This window comes from Penaeus monodon, unplaced genomic scaffold (assembly GCF_015228065.2).
Source record: "Penaeus monodon isolate SGIC_2016 unplaced genomic scaffold, NSTDA_Pmon_1 PmonScaffold_451, whole genome shotgun sequence".
Classification (NCBI taxonomy): domain Eukaryota; kingdom Metazoa; phylum Arthropoda; class Malacostraca; order Decapoda; family Penaeidae; genus Penaeus; species Penaeus monodon.
Window position 1 is genome coordinate 30,001 of NW_023659342.1, and position 19,489 is coordinate 49,489.

The 19,489-nt window shown below is 45.6% G+C and overlaps 1 pseudogene; it reads right to left on the reverse strand.

Moving 5' to 3' along the window:
• Nucleotides 1-11,346: 11,346 nt before the first annotated feature.
• On the reverse strand, nt 11,347-16,840 carry LOC119570938 (annotated as a pseudogene).
• Between the last annotated feature and the right edge of the window lie 2,649 nt (nt 16,841-19,489).

Here is a 19,489-nt window from a genome sequence, read left to right on the forward strand (position 1 = left end):
AAAATTATCAAAGCTATTTAACAGGCAAATCCTCCTCAGGGTCAGCAATCTGACTGCCGAGGTACATGGTCTAGCTATGCCATGTTTAGACTTCATCGACGGGGATCTGATACCCAAAATGCCTTACACTGACTGAAGTGACTCAGCCCAGGAAAATCTATAATAACCTACTCTTTCTGCATTCTGTGATGGGCGCTCGTGACATTCCTTACGATGTAAATTAATCACGAATCACACAAATTGCCTGGGTACACCCCAAAACATGCAAGCGACTTCAAGAGGTTGAGAAAGGGTGTGATTAAATAAGGGAATAATTATTCTAGCTTAAAACCCTACTTAATTAACGGACGTAACTGCGGGTCACACCAACTCAACTTGCCGATCGATGAAATAATTTCTGTTTTACCTGTACCTACTGTTCGAACGTCGGAGCGCAGATCTATTACGCGTTCCCGCAACCCCGGGGAAATATCCGCAATCCTGTGCCACTATGATATGGGTGAGATCCTACGCTTATATTCAATATAGTAAATTTTAATGAAATTGCGTTACATACTCCGTTCTAGCGCCGATAGAATGTGTCACCACGAGCATTTGTACTACTATGGTTCTCCCTAGGTTTGACCGGAAAAAGGAAAGAGTCAGGTCAGGTCAAGCACCACAACCGGGGACCGACCACAACGAAAGAGAAAGCGTGTCAGGTCTGGCGAGGAAATGCGATCTGAGTCAAGATGAATAGTGCGAGAATGTGCCATTTGCTATCATTTAGCACTTTTTTATTACCCAACAAAAAAAAACACGGCTTAACGATGTATGGACGAAGAAAGAGGAAAAGAAGATAATAAAGGGGGCCCAAAACGTGTACTACGTGTTTTTTTTCTTCGACATGTCTTGTAGCGACGAGCGATTTTCTTCGGGGTTGTTCGTGTTGCGTGCCAAAAGGAAACAAACAACGCCCGCCCTGCCACCAGTTTTTGTAAAAGGCTAATCCTTAAGTACAATGGTGAACAGCAGGGTAGGCCTACTGGTAGACGGCTTCACTCCTTATTTCTAAGAGTTGGACACCAGTATGACACACGAGATAATATCTATTAATATGGGTAAATAACGGTATGCTCTGACCGTCAGGTCAGCTAGCCCGAGGTAGAAGGGCAAAGCCAACCTTATCGCGTCGAGCTCCTGGTCAGAACTCTGTGGGTCAAGTGAGGTAGATATAATTATTTTTGATATCATATTATATTATCTATTAATCATACAAATATATATACTTGTATATATATATATATATATATATATATATATATATATATATATATATATATATATATATACATACATACATACATACATACACACATAGATATAGACATATATACGTGTGTGTGTGTGTGTGTGTGTGTGTGTGTGTGTGTGTGTGTGTGTGTGTGTGTGTGTGTGTGTGTGTGTGTGTGTGTTTATGTATATGTATATACATAGTTATATATATGCATATATATTTTTATACATATAAATATATATACTTGTATATATATATATACATAGATATAGACATATACGTGTGTGTGTGCGTGCGTGCGTGCGTGCGTGCGTGCGTGCGTGTGCGTGCGTGCTTGCGCGTGCGCGCGTGTGTGTGTGTGTGTGCGTAAATGTGCGTGAGTACGTGTGTGTAAATGTGCGTAAGTGTGCGTGAGTACGTGTGTGTAAATGTGCGTATCCGTATACATACGTGTCTGATCGGTAATTCGAGGCGATGAGCGATTGAGCGGAAGCGTGTGCGTGCGTGCGTGTTTACATATACGTTCGCGCATTTATGAGTATTACGGGAGTGGGTGGAGATTGAGAGTGTGACATAGATGTTCAAAACGGTCAAGTCAAGCGAAGGATCAGGGAAAAGAAAGAGAAGAAGAAAAAAAGAGAGAAGAACAGTGAAAGAAGTCAAAAAGTAACATATCTGAAAGAAAAAAAAAATACAAGGAAAGGAAAGTGAAGAAACACCACAAACAAGCGCAAACAGGGCAGCAGCAGTTGAACGAGGGAACGAGGAACCGAATAGTTTTACCTTACTGTGTAAAGCGCGGGAACGAGTGAAATGGCGCATTCTGACTGGCTGACGAAGGATGTAAATAGAGATGCCTTACACTTGACCAAGAAAACAGGAGCAGGTGAAGGAGAAGGACCTCTCCTCTCCTCTCCTCCCCTCTCTCCCTGCGGTGAATCGGTCCTTAATTGGACGATTCAGAGAGAGGGGAGGATCGGTTTCGGCAAGGGTGGCGGACTGGGCGCAGCGGGTGGAGCCGAGCAACGCCAAGAGAGTCACTATGATCCCTCGATCGTGTGGCTTTTGCATGGACATATTAAAGAGATATACCGCGCCCGGTCCCATGCAATCTCGGCCTCGGCTCTTCCGCGTTACCGGACGGTGACGCGCCCCCCATTGTTTGATGCCACGATGCTATGTGCTTGCATGTAGCTTCGTGCCCTCCTAGCCTACTCTTTCCTATGCGAATTTTCGGCATTAGGATGACTCTGTGCACACCTTCTGGTAAACTGGACCCCATCTTGGGGGCGCGTGCTCGGACGTGGGCCAGCCCTTTTAAACCTCCCGCAGGGGAGGGTGTGTCTGGGGGGCCTTAGAAGGCCGCCTTACGGTGTGCATAGAGTTTGCCATTCTTTTTGTTAGGGACTGGTCTGGCAGACCATTGATGACTGCCACTTTTTTTCTTTCGAATAGGGCGATAGGCAGGTAGAGCCCCCTTGTCGGGCCTTCAGCCGGGTTTTCTGTCAAATAGCAGCTGCTAGACAGAACATCAAGTTCCCGTGATAGGAAGTACCTGGATAAAGTTAGGTCTTTCTCCCTCACTGTGATGAAATAGTCTGTGGTTGACTATTTCAAAAGGGATGAAGGAACTTACTGGAACAGGTCAGGTCCCCTCTACTCTCACTGAGGTGAAACTTTGGGTGTTTCAAAAGAAAGAGGGATTCACGTTAAACTCACCCTGCCAAAAGAACTGCCTGGAAGAAATCAGCTCCTCTCCTCACGTGATGGAAACGTCTGTGGTTGGCTGTTTCCAGGGGGACGAAGGAGCTTACGGGAAAACAGGTACAGGACTCCCCTTCTCTCACTGAGGTGAAACATCCTTTGGATGTTTCAGAGAGAAAAGGGATCCACCTCAAAAAACCGTCCTGCCAAGGACCTCCTGGAAAAATGTTAATTTCTCTCCCTCACTGTGGGGGAAACAGTCTGGGGCCGGCTGTTTTCGAGGGATGAAGGAACTGACAGGAACAGGTGCAGGACCCCCTCTTTTCTCAATGAGGTGAAACAACCTTTGGGCGTTTCAGAGAAAGAGGATTCACTTTAAAAAAGGGTACAGGTCCCTCTGAGGAGCGGAGAGGAACTGCCTGGAAAAAGTGAAAGAGCTCCCCCCCTCACTGAGGGAGGAGCAGAAGTGTTCCCATCAATGATGTCCTGTAGGTGGAAGGACATCCCCTCTGGGATACTCCCAGAGGTTGTCACCTACCACGTGTTTGCCGTGCGTGGCCCCCTTTGTGAGCGGGGAGACGGGAGGGTCCTGGAGGTTGAGCGATGCCGTGCACTAGTACGCCCTGCGGCTAGCAACACGCCTTTTTTGGTCCTCTATTCTGGCAAGACAGGCGCCTGATCCAGGCCCGGTCAGGTCAATCGGCTGGTCCCCCTCGGAGGCTAGGGTCAAGCAGTCATGCTGCCGTTGGTACCCACACCGTCCGTGTGTACCAGTGCAATCGGCTAATTGGCTGCGTATATCCACTCATCACCCCTGTTGCTGTTAGACATTGGTTTCTAGCACTCAGCTCCCCTTGTTGGACTCCGTGGTGGGTGGGGGCGTGAGTGGATGAAGCACTGCCAAGCATATGGAAAATTTAAATCAAAATCCCCCACAGACAGACCTTACTGTTGACGACCCGTGCAAGGCCCAGACCACGGCAGCCACCCTGAAGCTTTACGTACGTGCCTCCGGGTGGCAAAAGAAAACCCCGAGCACAGGATGACACTGTCATGCCTGCTGCCAAGATGGGGGACAAGACGAATAAACCATGTACAAACATGTCTGTCCACCAGATTGTCCAACAGATGGACCTCGTGCTGGCCCCTCCAGGCCAGCACCCAGACCAGGAAGGTCCCGACCCCCCTCAGACGCCCCCATTTGACTGAATCAGGAGCACCAGCTGAACCAGCCGAAACAACTGGTGCCTCCACGAGCAAACCCCAAAGCCGAAAGGGCGGACCGAAACGGCCGAGGCCGGAGACCGACTCTGATGGCGAGTCTGGACCCCCAAGGCGTTTCCCGCAATTTAAGGTCCCCGTTAAACCCGAAGGCTTCGACAATGCCTCCCAAAATGGTAAGGGCATTGGAGAGCCAGCGCAAAATCCGGCTTTTCGATCTGGGTTGCGCAAGATCAGGGCATGATCATCATGCCCAAAGATCAAGCCACCCTTTTTTTCCTGCAGGAGACAAAGAGCTAAAAGATGGGGGAAAGTGAGCCTCTCCCCACTGAATCCCGAGGAGAAGAGAATCAAGATGGTGCTACTTGGCTTCTCAGTCTCATACGATGTGGAGGTGATAGCAACACACCCACAGGTCTTGGAGGCTTCCCGATGTCAAAGGGGGAAGACTCCAACCAGGCAAGTCCGGTGACCAGAAAGGTACCCCCAAGCTCCCCCTTGATCTGGGTAACTGGGGTACCTACCACCAAACGCACTTATGTGCCTGAACCACTTCGGTGTTTCAAGTGCCAGAAGTACGGACACCACCAGGCAAAACTGTACAGCCAAGCCAAAATGTGGTGTCTGTAGCAAGGCACACAATACCGGGGTGGGGCCATCAAGGCACATAAAGAAGAAAAAAGGACACAACCCCAAATGTCCTAACTGTGCCAAGAGGCATCACGCCTGGAGCCTGGCTTGCTCTGTAGGAAAGAGGCGGCCCTCAAACGGCAAGAGGTTGCTAAGAAGCGACCAGACTTTGTTCCTGCCCCCCAGGCACCTACGTCGGGGGGAGGAACAAAAGCGAAAAGGCTTCCCGACCTCCTAAGGGAAGGAAGCTCCCCCCCCAGCCAAAACCCGGAGATCTCCGACAATCAGGAGTTCCCCCAAGTAAAGCAAGTGCAGAGGAACCACAGGAAGAAAGGTTCCAACAGACCACACAGTCCCCCCAGACCCAAAAAACATGTTCTTCGACGAGGGGGACATGTCGATCTGATCACTGCTGTAGTCACAGCAGTGGCAGTATCCTTGTCCAGGACCGAGGAAGAGGCGGATAAGGCAGTCAATGTTGCCATGAAGACACTCAACAGACTGTGAAAAGCATAAAGGGAAGGAAGATGGAGAAGGCCAAATCAGCCCAATCCTCTCCCTCAGCCCAGGTCGAGACTCCCTCCCCTCTCCAACCAAAGGCTATGCCCCCACAGGCAGAGCCTAGCCAGGCTATGCCCTCACAGGCAGAGCCTAACCAGGCTGATTCAGTGCCACAAGCCGAATCAGAAGAAGCTGAGCCTGCCCAGGCAAGGCCAGCCAATGCACAGAAACAGCCTGGCCAGAGAAAAACCCAAAAGACGAAAAGTCAGAGCTACCAAAGGCTCTCCACCCCCAGTGGATCCAGGGATAGCCTGACAGCCGAAAGAGACCCCTCAAGCAGTGAGGATCTCAAAAATGGAGTTGTCAACTCCGACCGTAAACCCGAGTGTGACAATGTCTCTGATGTAACTATCAACTAGTAACATCATGACACGCAATCTAAGTATTCTGCATGGAACATCTGTGGCTTTTTCCTCAAGGAGTGCCCTCCTCCCCGCAATAGTGCGATCAAGGAGCATTGACATCGTCATGCTCCAGGAGACATTATCAAACGGAAGCTGTTCGCTCTCCGGGTATCACGTCTACGCGCTGCCACGTTCCGATGGCAAAAAAGGCCTGATGACCCTGGTGAACGCAACAATTCCCTGCTCCGCAATAGCCGATGCACCGCACTGTGGAGAAAATGTTGAATCTCTTGCCGTCGAGATTCAACTGGCCGGGGACCCCTGAAATTGTACAATGTGTACAGCAGGCCACACTGTAGTAGCTTAGACATCAGCCAGGTATGTGCTTCCGCAGCACACGACCGAGTGATCATAGGGGGAGACTTCAATGCACACCACCCCATCCTGGCTCCCTGCAGGGCACCGGATGCGGCTGGCCGTCACATAGCCAACGTGCTCGAGACATTCCCCGAGATCGCTCTCCTCAACAGCCAGGCGCCAACGCATGTGAGAGGAGGAGGGGTCCTAGACCTCACCCTGGCCACTGCGACTCTGGTGGAGAGGATTGGCTGGTGTGTCGATGAGACCGTCACTAGTGACCATTATGGCACTATAACAACCCTCATGGATAGTGGCCCAGCCGAAATACCACGACCGAATCCAAGATGGAAAACAGACAAGGCCAACTGGCAGGCGTTCCAGAGCGCCTTGGCCACACACACAGCGAAAATGTGGAAGTGCTACAAGCCAGACTTGTAAATGCCATTGATGAGGCAGCCTCACAGACCATACCCAAAACTCGGCCTGGGTCCAGGAGTCACAAGGACGCCTGGTACTTCAATGACGAGATTAGGGAGGTCAACCAAAAGGGTAAACATGTGCCCAAAACATTTCCGAAGGCAAAGAACCCCCGACAACCTAGCCCTCCTAAGGGAGGCTGTCAGGATGCCAAGGAAACTGCCAGCAGAGTGAGGCAGGAAAGTGGCTGGAATGGTGTTGAGTCTTTCGATCACCGTACCACCCTCTCCAGAGCTATGGCAACGGGGCAAGTGAGCCACCAGCCGCTCACCCCGGATGCACGCACCACGACCCCCAGGCAGAGGCCAACCCGACTGGCGCAAGAGTTCTCTGCGAGAAAGAGCAGCGACAGTCTGCCAGCCGAACTGAGGGCAAGACAAGAATGCCTACAACCAGACAGACTTGCTCACATCAGAGAAAGGGCAGCCGAACCTGATAACTCAGACGTTATCTTTTCTCAGGGAACTAAGAGATGCACACAAAGCTAGTTGCAACTCAGCCCCGGGCGATGACGGGATCTCGTACCCCATCATCTCCCGCCTGGGACGGTAGGTGAGCTTGCATTTCCCGCAACTCATCAAAAAGTCCTGGAAACTTCCACTTTTACCCCAGAGCTGGAAGAGGGCTACCATAGTTCCCATCCCTAAACAAAGGAGCCGGGGAAGTACCGCCCCATCTCTCTCCTCAGCTGTCTGGCCAAGACTGCCGAGAGGGTACTGAACCGGCTTTCCCAAAGGAAAATGGGAGCCCCCCCACGAACACCTCCACGGGTTCACCAGGGGCATGAGCACAGGCACAGCATAGCCATGCTCTTGAGCACAATAAAAAACGGGCGCATCTGTGGCAGTATTCCTTGACCTGGAGAAGGCTTTTGAATTGGCAAGTCCTCTGCCATTCAGGAGAGCCTGATCCAAAAAAGGAATCAGAGGTAAGCTCTTGGCTTGGATAGGTGACTACTTTAGGAATAGAACAGCCAGAGTCAAATTCCAAGGTCACCTATCACAGCACATGCCACTAGAAAATGGAACGCCACAGCGTGGGGTTCTCAGTCCAGCCCTTTTTAACACACTAATGTCCTGTATCCTCAACATAAACCTCCCAGTGGGGTGCAAGATCATCTCCTATGCAGACGAGCACACTGCCTAAACAAAGCCCAGCATTGTCTGGACTTGGTATCCGAGGAGTGTTGCAGGAAAAGGACTAAAGGATCTCTGCAGCCAAATCCAAAGCCATGGCTCTGAGCAGAGAGTTCAAGGCACAAGTCTGAAAATCCAGGGAATGGACTTGGAGTGGGTTCAGGGAATACCTCTACCTTGGGGTAAAGGGTAGACCGGGCCCTCTCCTTCCGCCAGGAGGTCCAGTACCTGCTTGACCGAACAAAGGCAAGACGTCTGTCATGAGAGCAATGAGTGGAAGACGCATAGGGGCCCCGACACAGAGTACTAAGATCATTCTACTACATGCTGTCAGGCCCATTGTAGACTACGCCTCCTCGCTCTGATTGGCATCAAGAGAAAATATAAAGACCGATTGGAGACAGTCCAAAACGAACCACCAGATCATTCTGGGTGGGCCCCAAGGTGGGCGAAGGTCCTCAACCTCCTAGTGGAGACAAACCTTCTCCCTTGGCCTCACGAATTGATCTAACGGCAGCCCCCAATTCTTATCAAAGGTCATCCAGGCTCCCCGGAACACAAGCCTAAGACACAAAATAGTCAGACGCCTAAACAAGATAACGAGCTGTTTTTCAACAACTCCTGGCTGTCTCACACAGCCAGGGTGCTAATACGCCACCAGCTCAAAAAACCGCTACTGGCCAAGGGCCATGGACTCCCCACACCCTGACTTTGTCGAAGCTCCGCCTCGATAGAGTTCTCGTCATGAACTGGCAAGCAAAAAGAGTGAATATTGTATGCCTAGCCTAAAGCAGAAAACCCAGAGGGTCATTGCAACCATCACCCCCCCGGGGAGCCGAACATATTACACAGACGGATCGGTCGATCCCTTGACCCACACTGCTGGGGCCGGCTTTGCAGCAAGGGATGCCACAATATCCATGAGGGTAACAGACACGCCTCCTCGCTACAGGCAGAGGCAGTTGCTATCATGGGAGCACTGAGACACGCGTCCGTGGGGAAGGACCCGTGGTCATACACACAGACTCCAAAGGAGCCGTCGACTGTCTTTAGCAGCGCTCACCCACTGACAAATCTACCTCCTGACAACCATCCGCACAACTAGCACAAAGGGTGCTTACTCAGGGTAGAAGAATTATCATAAACTGGGTTCCCAGCCTTATAGGGATCAGAGGCAATGAGCTTGCTGGGCAGATTGCCGAATCGGCCGGGGTATGCCCCCAAATCCCATGTAATACATCAGAGCCGAAATTTTTCTTAGGAGGAAGTGTACGGTGGCGGCCAACTCCTTCCTCCTGCAGTTTCACAGAGAGAAACGAGATATTCCCCCTGGCCAGCTGGTACTCCAGATGCCACAGGCTATGAACCACTGGCACTCTCTGGAAATAAACAACAGAGGTACCGAAGTTCATACTGCACAGAATGGCGCCTAGGTTACAACAGTGCATGCCAGATTATACAAACCATAGAAAGAGAACAGAGGTGATGCATGCATTGCGGCGAGCCGAACGCCACACTGGTACACTACTTGGAGAATTTCGTGCACACCAATTCCTAAGACAAACCCCACAGAACACAGCCGTCGTGCTGGTAAAGAGATTATGCAGATGCTTACACCACGGCTACAGGAGCGCCAGCAGGCAAACCCACCGCCACGGTAAGCACCGAGTGTCAGACCAACAAATGAGACAGCCATAAAAAGCTGACACAGGCCGGGCCATAAGTGAAAGGCCCGGGCGAAGCCAGAACTTCGCAAATCTCAAGCAAGCAAGCAAGGAACTTGACCAATACAGTCAGCTTTTTCTTTGTATACCCTGAAGATGTCCCCAAAAAATCGAGCAACCGCTTCTGCTGCCGCCGCCTGTGCTGACGACCCTCTGCCTTCCACCTCGGCAGGTACCCCTTGATTTTACGATGACTCGTCGAATGAGGACGGCGAGAGGTACGTGCCAAGGGGAAGGAGTCGTTCCGAGGACAGCACCAGTGACAGTGATGTCAGCAGCGACAACGGTGATGATTCGGATCTAGATTACATGTCCCAACAGGATACTCTAGATTCAGATGAGCCGTTGTCGGCATATTTGGAGCGAAGGCGGGAGAAGACCGCTCCGGACAGCCTGGATTCAGGTGGAGGAAAAAAGTGAGAATGTCCCCAGGGAGTTTAGTTTTCGACGCCCATCCTGGGGTCTAACATCCCTGAGCTGGACGCCGATTCCAGTCCGCTGGAGATATTCTCCCACTTCCTCACCAATGAGCTCATGGATGTGCTCGTCCGCGAGGACAAACCGGTAAGTTCACGTAATTTTTTCAGTTGCAAATACGCATTTCGCGTCATTTTGAATATATATATATGTTTCGTGAATACCAAAAATTCTGCAATAATCTGTTATATAATTTCGCTTATTTACAGTGACTATAATGTTTACATTCTTGTCTTTCCAGGTTCTACCGTCAAAGGCCAGCCCCCGTTCTCACATGAAGGAGTGGGCGGACACCTCTGCCTCAGAGCTATCGGCTTCATTGGCCTTAGAATGGCCATGGCCTTCAACGAAAAGCCTGATCAGGGGGGTTACGGGTGGGACCGCCCTCTTCGATTCCACGCCCCTTTTTCCCAGAGACTATGGCAAGGGATCGTTTCGATCTTCTGAGCCGATACCTCCACGTGGTAGACAACGAGGGGAGTCATCCCCCTGATGACCAGCTTGTGGAAGTTGAGGCCAGCGATCGAAATTTTCCAGCGCCAATTCTCGTCGGTCTACACTTCTTCTCGGAGGATTACGGTCGATGAGAGTCTCTGGAAATTTCGTGGGCGCTTTGTATCCATGACCTTCAATCCCAGCAAGCGCGTGCGCTTCGGGGTGAAGGTTTATAAGCTCGCGGGCAGTGAAGGCTACATCTGCGCCTTCGAAATTTACACGGGCAAGGACAAAGGCGACTAACCTGCATCCCAGAGGGCTGTCGTCAACTTGATGGGCACCGCGGGCTTATTTGATAAGGGGTATCAATTGTATACCGACAACTGGTTTACATCCCCTATCTTATTTTATTATCTGCAGACTCGGGCACGAATGCGGTTGGCACGGTTCGTGTCAACCGAAAATTCATGCCCAAAGGTCTACAGGTAAGAGCCCGCGGAGGTGTGGACAGTCGGAGCACGTCGACAGGCATGTTGTGCCTTCAATGGCGCGACAGGCGTGCCGTAACGATGCTCTCGACTGTCCATAGAAGCGAGATGGTCGCCACCCTGTCCCACAGGGGTATTGCCCGGTGCATACCCAAGTATCGCCGGCTACAATGATGGGATGAAGGGGGTCGATGTGAGTGATCAGCTGGCTCAGTCGTACCCGATCTCTCACAAGTCCCTCAAGTGGTATAAGAAGGTTTTGTTCACCTTATTGACATGGCATTGGTCACTCCTACGCTGTGCACAAGGCACTCGGAGGGCATATGACACAGCTGACCTTCAGGAAGACGCTTAGCAAGGAACTCTTGCGGCGAGGAGGCCATAGTCGAGAGTTCAGGCAACAGTCACAGTCACGGTCACGGTCCCAGTCCCGCTCCCCGCCTCTGCATCTTCAGGGTATCCATTGCCAGATTCAGACGGCTCACGGGCGATACCACCGCTGCAACTCTGCTTTCAGTCGTGGCGTGAGGAAAATGACCAAGATGATGTGTTCAGGGTGTGGATGTTTCCTCTCTGTCGTGTTTCGTGCTTTGAGGAATATCACATCCTGAACGCATCTACGCCTAGGTGATCCTCCTCACGCCACGACTTTGTATATATTGTAAATAATAATAATAAGACAAATAAATGTAAGAAATGAAAAAAATCTTTACATATCCTCCTATACTACACTTTACTCCTTTAAAAACTAATATGGAATAAATATCAGAAAATAGCAATCTTGACATAGCAGAAACATCACCAATATAATTTATGAATATAATAAAATTGTGAATATATAATACTACAATGGCCATATATAGTATTCACGAAGTGATGACGTAAAACCACATGAAAATACCGATATGTATTTTGGTTATAAAAGAATCACGTATTTATAAAAGAAACATCATAAAAGTATATATGGAAGTGAAAATATAAACCTGTTGAAACTAAAGTTTTTTTTAAATAAGATGAACTAGAAAAAATGCAAAAAAAAATACAACAAGACCTACGGTTTCAAACCCCATGATCCCACCACACTGCTTATTTTATTCAGACTATAGAGGGAATAATGATCAACTATGGAGTCTATATAACAAAAATACCCTACGGGTCTTAATTTATCAGAAAATAGGGCAAATAGTGACCTTAGAAAATAATAATACTGAAAATACAACATAGGTTCTTAGTATTACGAAGAAAAGGCAAGGGATGCTGGTATCGGGCAGAGCGGCCGTGCATGCTAGGGTGCGATATAACCCCCGGGAGCGAGGCCCGGGCCACTACGAATACACCCCGGGAGAGAGGGCTAGCGCATCGGGAAGTCACCCGTCGGCAAAGGGTTTTTAACCTACTGAAATTTTATGGCATATGTAAAATTTGGTAATTGTACTGTAATAGTCACAAAAGGGATATGAAAAGATAGGAAGTAGTTTTTTTTTAATGATCCGAATATTACTCATTCAATTAACAACCACAAAGATAATGCCCATATTAATTACACAACTAATACTTACAGATATTGTAAATGTGATTACTATTACTTTTCCACACATTAGTACTCATAATATGATAATGTGTAGAGGTAAAACACATGTAAAAGGACTCCACATTAAGCATGATTGCACAGGAATGTATATTTCATTCTGTAAGCAAACTGAAATTATTGCTCTATAGATATACCGTTAGTTGCTTTGATACGTAATCAGGAGAAAACACGTAGAACTTTTATTGCTGAGTTCTCAGTATAATATGACTTTTGTGAAAAAAGTCTGCCTATCTACTGCAAATGGGTTCCTTCTTGCTCGAGTAAGTTCCACTAGTGTTCTCACGCATATCACATCACCGAGAGATGATACATGTGGTGTGTAGAGAGTTTGAGTCCAATGTGCTAAGTGATTTTTGGTATTTCACACCGTTAACACATAGTGTCCTGATGTAGGTTGAAGTATGATAGCGTGATAACTGAAGTGCTTATGAAGATTGACAAAAGAAGATAATCAAGTGCATATGAGGGAGATTCACATGAAATAAATGAAAAGATCATTTGAAAAAATGTTACTGACTCGGTCTTCCTTTTTGCCTATTCATTGTCTTCCTCCCCCCCCTCCTCCCCACAATCCCAAGCTCGTTGTTACTGTTGGTGGGGGGGGGGGGTGGCTTAGGGGGCAGAGACTTGGGCCAATCTAGGGGATCACGCCTTCCTTGGACCTCAGTCCTCGCCTCAAGGTCTACTTTCCTTTTCCTTACCCAGACACTCGAATCTCTACTGCAGCCCCATCACCTCCCCCCCCCATACACGCAGCAGACAGACTAAACGTTCCACCCCCTTTCCCCTACCACACGCTCAGCTCCACCTACCTTGCCTCTACTCCTCAGACACCAGTCTCCTCCCCCCTTTCATAAGAAAACCCTTTCTCACAAAACTCCCCAACCAAGTCCTTTACAGAAACTCTTGAAGATATTCAAAATCAGATACTCGAGTCCCAAAACTGACACCAAAACCTCTCTCCACCCTCAAATTCCACAACTCCCGCTCCCTCCACACTCAAAGTGACTGCCGATATCCATCCTCCTCCTACTCATATTCCCCCTCCACCCTTCCTCCTACTCCCTCCAACACAACCCATCCCCCCTTGCTCCATCTCCACCTACTCCCTTTTGGATGCATACACGCGTGAATCCCTTTTGTCACAATTTTGCCCTTCCCAGATCATCCTCCTGATACCCATCTCTATACAACACCTTCCCCTCTCATTCCTTATCTCACCTCCTAACTCCTTCCCCTTCAAATTCTCAACACGCACTGTAACCGTTATCACCCATAGATTAACTAAAAGTATGAGCATCTCCTATACTGGAATATTCGCATACATACCCTTCACTTAATCTAATCCCCTTACCTAACCCTACCTTAAACCATATACTCATCAACTCCTTACCCATCTTTAACCTTTTCAATGTCACATCTAGATAGTTGACGTATAGCACACTAAATACTAACTCAACCGCCTATTTACTACCCATTACTGTACCTTCCTATAGTGATATATGACCTATCACATTTATTTGTGCTTTTAACCATTAACCATTCCCTTCTCTTCATCCCCTCTTTTGTCCACTTATTCTAATCGTTAACTATTTTTTACCCTTTCGCCACTATACTTTGTCATAATGACGTATGATCTTTGGCACATTTGTTTTGTTTTGACCATTGACCATACTGGAAATTCCTTTCACGAGGTGAAGGTCCATGTTATAGGTCGAAAGTCAAGTTGCTAGAGACCCATATCTTTGTCTTCTTTTCAATGTATTTAGAATATTAGGCTCATTCATTGAAATCATCTTACAAATACTCGAGTTGCTTGTTACTCGCCAAGTTTTCACAGTGTTGGATGATCCGGTGAGTTCAGCTCCGCAGTCATCCAGAAGTCGAGCATTTGCTTGGCGAAGATCCTCGACTTCCCTCCGCATCCTTTCCTTCCCAAAGGCTTTCACTTTTTCCTCAAAGACTTCGCTGAAAAACTTGTACAGAATGACATCCTGTCTGTTCAGTTCCCGAAGCCTGTGTTTCTCCGCCTCCGAGGACCTTAGGCCTATAAGACGGACTCCGAATCTTAGCTTTGACATAAGCCACGTCTTCAGTGTCCCAGCACATGAGGTGCTTGAGGAGGACCCAAAGGACTCGTCGAACCTTTCAACTATCATCACCAAGTCAAAGATCTGATTCAGCCCTTTTGCTTTGCTATACATCTCACTTTCTGTTGCACGATCGCTGGGATCTCTGACTCCGAAAAAAGTAGCGATTGTGTTTAATTTCCTCTTCTGAGCTGATGTGTAATGTGACGCTTTTGCAAAGGCAGAAAGAGTCATGCCAAATTTCTGTGAGAGAGGAACATTCTCGAATAAATTTATTATTCGAGATCAGCTGGACATTATACGGAAGTATAATCATTTACACTTGATAATAATTTGCTTGCTAACCTTTTCATAGCTTCCAAAATACCACATGGACTCGAAGCGAGATGCTGGCTCCCGTATAGCTGCGACGTATTTGGCTAATTCTTTCATCACCTGCAAGATAAACATTTTTCTTTTTTGAGTTCATGTCACCCAATATCTGTTGGCGAATTTAGTTTTAACAAGTTCTCAATAATAAAACGGATTTCTGAATTGTTGTCAGTTTTTGATAAATACCTTGGAGATTAATAAAAGACCAAGTAGTGAAGGTATTCCAGAAGCAAATAATATTAATTCAATCAAGGATACGTCAACTGACTGACGTATAAGTTATTATTATTTATTTATTTTTTGTTACCAGTTATTCAGTGAACACACCTGCTGTGATCTCTCCTTGTTAAATACTGTGTGGGATACGACCATGTTGTAGCGACCGTCGGGAGAACCATGATACTCTGGCGGCAGATCCCTCGGAGACACTTCCAGTGCTGCGGCAGGGCGAAGGTCAGGCCGTACTTGACTCCGTACCTGATCCAAATATTTTCAATTAGACAACTATGCTTGCTTCAAGAAGTTCCCTTTTCCCTTGTTAAATCTAGTAGTGCAAGGAGCTCTGGTAAGTAAATGGACATATACTGTAGTGCCAGAATGGCATCCGCCCCCCTACCCGTGTCTCTCTCTTTCTACAATAGAACCATTACTTACGCAACGAAAATCTGGAAAAATAGTAGTGGACGCGCATTTCGGGATCTTGAGGAAATACACTGAATTCTGAGGAACACACCACTTCCTTGGTCCTTCTTGGTTTCCCAAAGGTTCAGGGGGTTAGCATCGGCTGCATTACTCTTAAATTAGCAACGCCTTTTGTTACTTTATATTATTCCTGGTGAATATCTGAAATTATATAGATAACATTTTCCTGCAATCAATTTATATTGCACAGTTTGTATCCAAACGTACATGAAAATCACCTCGCATGCGAATCGCCTCCTTTCATTGTACTTAATACTTCTCCCTTTCAGAAAACTCTTGAGGACATTCAAAACTTCCTAATTATGACCCAAAAACACATGCATGTCCCTCATCCAACCTCTCAATCTCTCATTCCCTCTACACTTCAGTGAGTGCTGACATCCATCCATCCTCCTCCTCACCCCTTCCTCCCACTCCCTCTCAACACACCCCAACCCCTGCTCCATCTACTCCCCTCTTCCTTCACTGTTATCCCTTCCACTTCCTCTTGGATAAACACGAGTCTGATTTGCCACAACAGTGCCCTTCTCCGGATCCTCCCCTCTCCTGAAATTCCTGATACTTCCCCTGATCCCTTGTCTCATTCACAATGTTTCCCCTTCTACTTCTCCGACTCCCCTTTCACCCTTATCTCTCACTGACTGTTTATAATTACGCATCTACACTGAAATATTCGCCCTTCAGCACCGTATCTTCCTAAAATGCTATACGACTCTTGACGTGGTAGCACATTTCATCCCAATCATGAACCTCCGTCTTTACCCTCTTCGCAACTATATTACTCTAGTCCCGTGTGACCTTTGATGTCTAGTATTTATTTACTTCTTAACCATTAATGCATATGAAAATATGGTAATTTCCTGCCTATTAGTGGAAGTGGAAATATTTTTGGTAAACCATACGTCACTAGAAGCAGATAGTTAATGAACTCATCAGTTAATAGTGCATATTGATTTTAAACTTTTAAAACTCTCCCTCTCTCTCTCTCTCTCTCTCTCCAAGACGTATTACTAACCTTATTTGCCTTTCTCGTTGATTTTTGGATAACTGAATGGTAATCAATAGCAGGCTCATCATTATTGTGAGTGTTGCCGTTTTTTGAATTTGCGACCTGCAAAAACGAAAAAATATCTAATATTAACATTTTTTGTATCCTTACATAATTAAAAGTAAAAATGAGGCGTCGGAAATCCTGCTAAACTATCAAATATAATAAATCAAATGACAATATATTAATGTTGTTTTACCTCATGGTTTGGCAAATTTGAAGGCACACTGTTGGTAGATAGAAATGAAACTAATTAGTAACCAAATACAAAAGTATGCCAAATAGATATATAGAAAACAATATTGATGTACAATTTATCTTATTCTATAAACTTTTCACATTTGGTCTATTGTTTACTACAGAAATATTAGTAAGCAAGAACGTAGCCTGCGTTATAATTTGTTAATCTTTCTTTAATCTTAACTTTTTATGTTCAAAAGTGAATACTTTATTTTCCCACCTACATTTCTCATCGTACTTAAAAGGAAAACGCGACCCCCCTGAGAAAGCCTAATAAATTTACAATACAAATCGGGTACAATATACAAGCCGAGAGCTAGAGGGGCCAAAGTCCGAAAATGCCAATTTTGAGAGAAGCATACCACCGAATTGGACACTTTTGGTTCTATACGCATTATAAAGGCCATTGTCATCAGTGCAATAAGGTCGCCACACAGGCATTGCTTCGAAACCATTTCACTGAAAATACATCCCAACGCGTGACCGATGGCCACAAATGGCTGCATTTTGAATACATAGCAACGGAAGCTTCTGGTTGGCCGCTTTACTATTCTATACTTTCTTTACAGTCCAATATGCCATTTTCAGAATACAGGTAATATATTTTACAGTTACTGAAAGGGGAAAAAAACTTAATTTGGATCTGTTACAGTTATTGTCAAAAGAAGTTTTTTCTAATGTCATAAAAGAGTAGGAAAAATGAAAAAAGATTTAACATCAGCAGCAGTAAAAGTCTTGATTTTTTAATCAATCAGCACAAATACATTTTTCTCAATGTTTGTTTTGAATGCACTACAGTAAAACGTGTATTATAAACACTCTACGCCATGAAAAAATATGTATTATTTTCGTTTAAAAAAAAATCTAAAAAAAAGATTAATGAGACAGTTTGATTTGTCACAGAACAAATTCTAATTAGCGATTCATTATTATTTATTTTAATAAACGGAGCAAACTGTCAAAAGCGTTTTTCTCAACACTGACTCTTATGACACAGGCCCTTCTGTTCTTGGCCTAGAAACATGCTGACGGCATTAGGAGTGTCACAGCTGTGACATTATGCACTAATCAGAATATCTTCATATTCGATACCACATCGCATACACACACACACGAAGGAAAATGAATACACCAAGAAGAAAAATAAACGTGTGTATAAATTAAGTTATATTCTTATCCTATGTACAGTACAGTATTGGAATCACCTGCCTGCAGGTTCATTTTTTTCAATGTATTAGTTTAAAATTTACCGAACCTATTGCATTACAAACGGATAACCTGCATACTATTGGCAGAAAATCCTTATCCTAAGACATGAGGATTGTTTTCTTAAGAGGAATTTGCTGGTCCTTACCAAAATAAACAAAGAGAACTCTTAGCGACTTGTCCGATTATGTTATAAAATGACGTAATGAACTAAATCGACACCTTAAAGTAACTGTTTTATGATTATAGTTCATGATCATAGTTCTTGTCACCGTTTTTTCAAGTTCTTGTATCAATGAACTGGTTTAACATTACTTGAAAAAAATAAATAAAAATAAAATAATAATGATAATATATATAAACAGTGAAAAGCACATGGCTTCTAAAACACGGCATCCGACAGTAGCTTCCTCGCTTCCTCAGCTTGTTGCAGGAGAACGGGTGTGTCCTTGAAAAAATGCAATAACCTCCAAGTGGGATGTAACTACTATCTCTTTGCGACGACGCAGAAGCAGCAATGCCCGACTGATGGCATTGCTGGTTGCCACTTTGTTAGTTTTTGGCTTCGTTCATCCCACCTGTGTTGATTGCTTCGTGCAAGGAGTGCAGGTGTAGTTCTTAAATATAATGCATATATTGATTGAGTAAAGCAGAGTATCCATTTCATTTATTTATATGATCTTATACAGCCGTACATAAGTAAAGCAGTAAATAGAAAACTAAACAAAATTGTCAACATATCATAGCGCCATGAAAACCTTAAACCGTTATATGAAACAGTTGAGAAAACTATCTTTAGAAGTAGGACTCAAACTGAACATGGATAAAGAAAGAAAACCAGCGAAATTTGCATATGCTTAATATAAGTAGAATAAAAAAAAAAAAAAAAAAAAAAAGATAAGCAGAGTGGAAATCTTAAACACATTTTTTTTAGTAAGAGTATCTATAACCTATGATTATTAATAATGAAATGTAAATGTCGGTCGCCCTAAATATAAACGTCTATTTATAATTAAAATAAAAAGATTTAGTGTGTAAAGCTGATTGCCATAAGTCATAACATTCACCTAACTTGTACAATAATAATAACACGCTCATAAAATAGGTTTAGGACAAACCTTGTACAAATGTATAACGAGCAAACAATTGTTCTTGGCTGGCTGCTAAATGAGTTCGTTATGAGATTGGTTATCTAACTCTTTTTTTATGTTGCCTCAAAATTGCATTCGAACACACAGGTCCATGCACTACATGTGAAATGAAATAAGTCAGGGCACAGATTGAAGAGGTATTGAGTTTTTGATTGTGAAATAAATAGTGTAATTGTTTGAGCATATATCCTGGATTAGCCGTTAAGCATTCCCAGACATTCATATTAGCGGTGAAATGTATAACTAGGGAAGATAA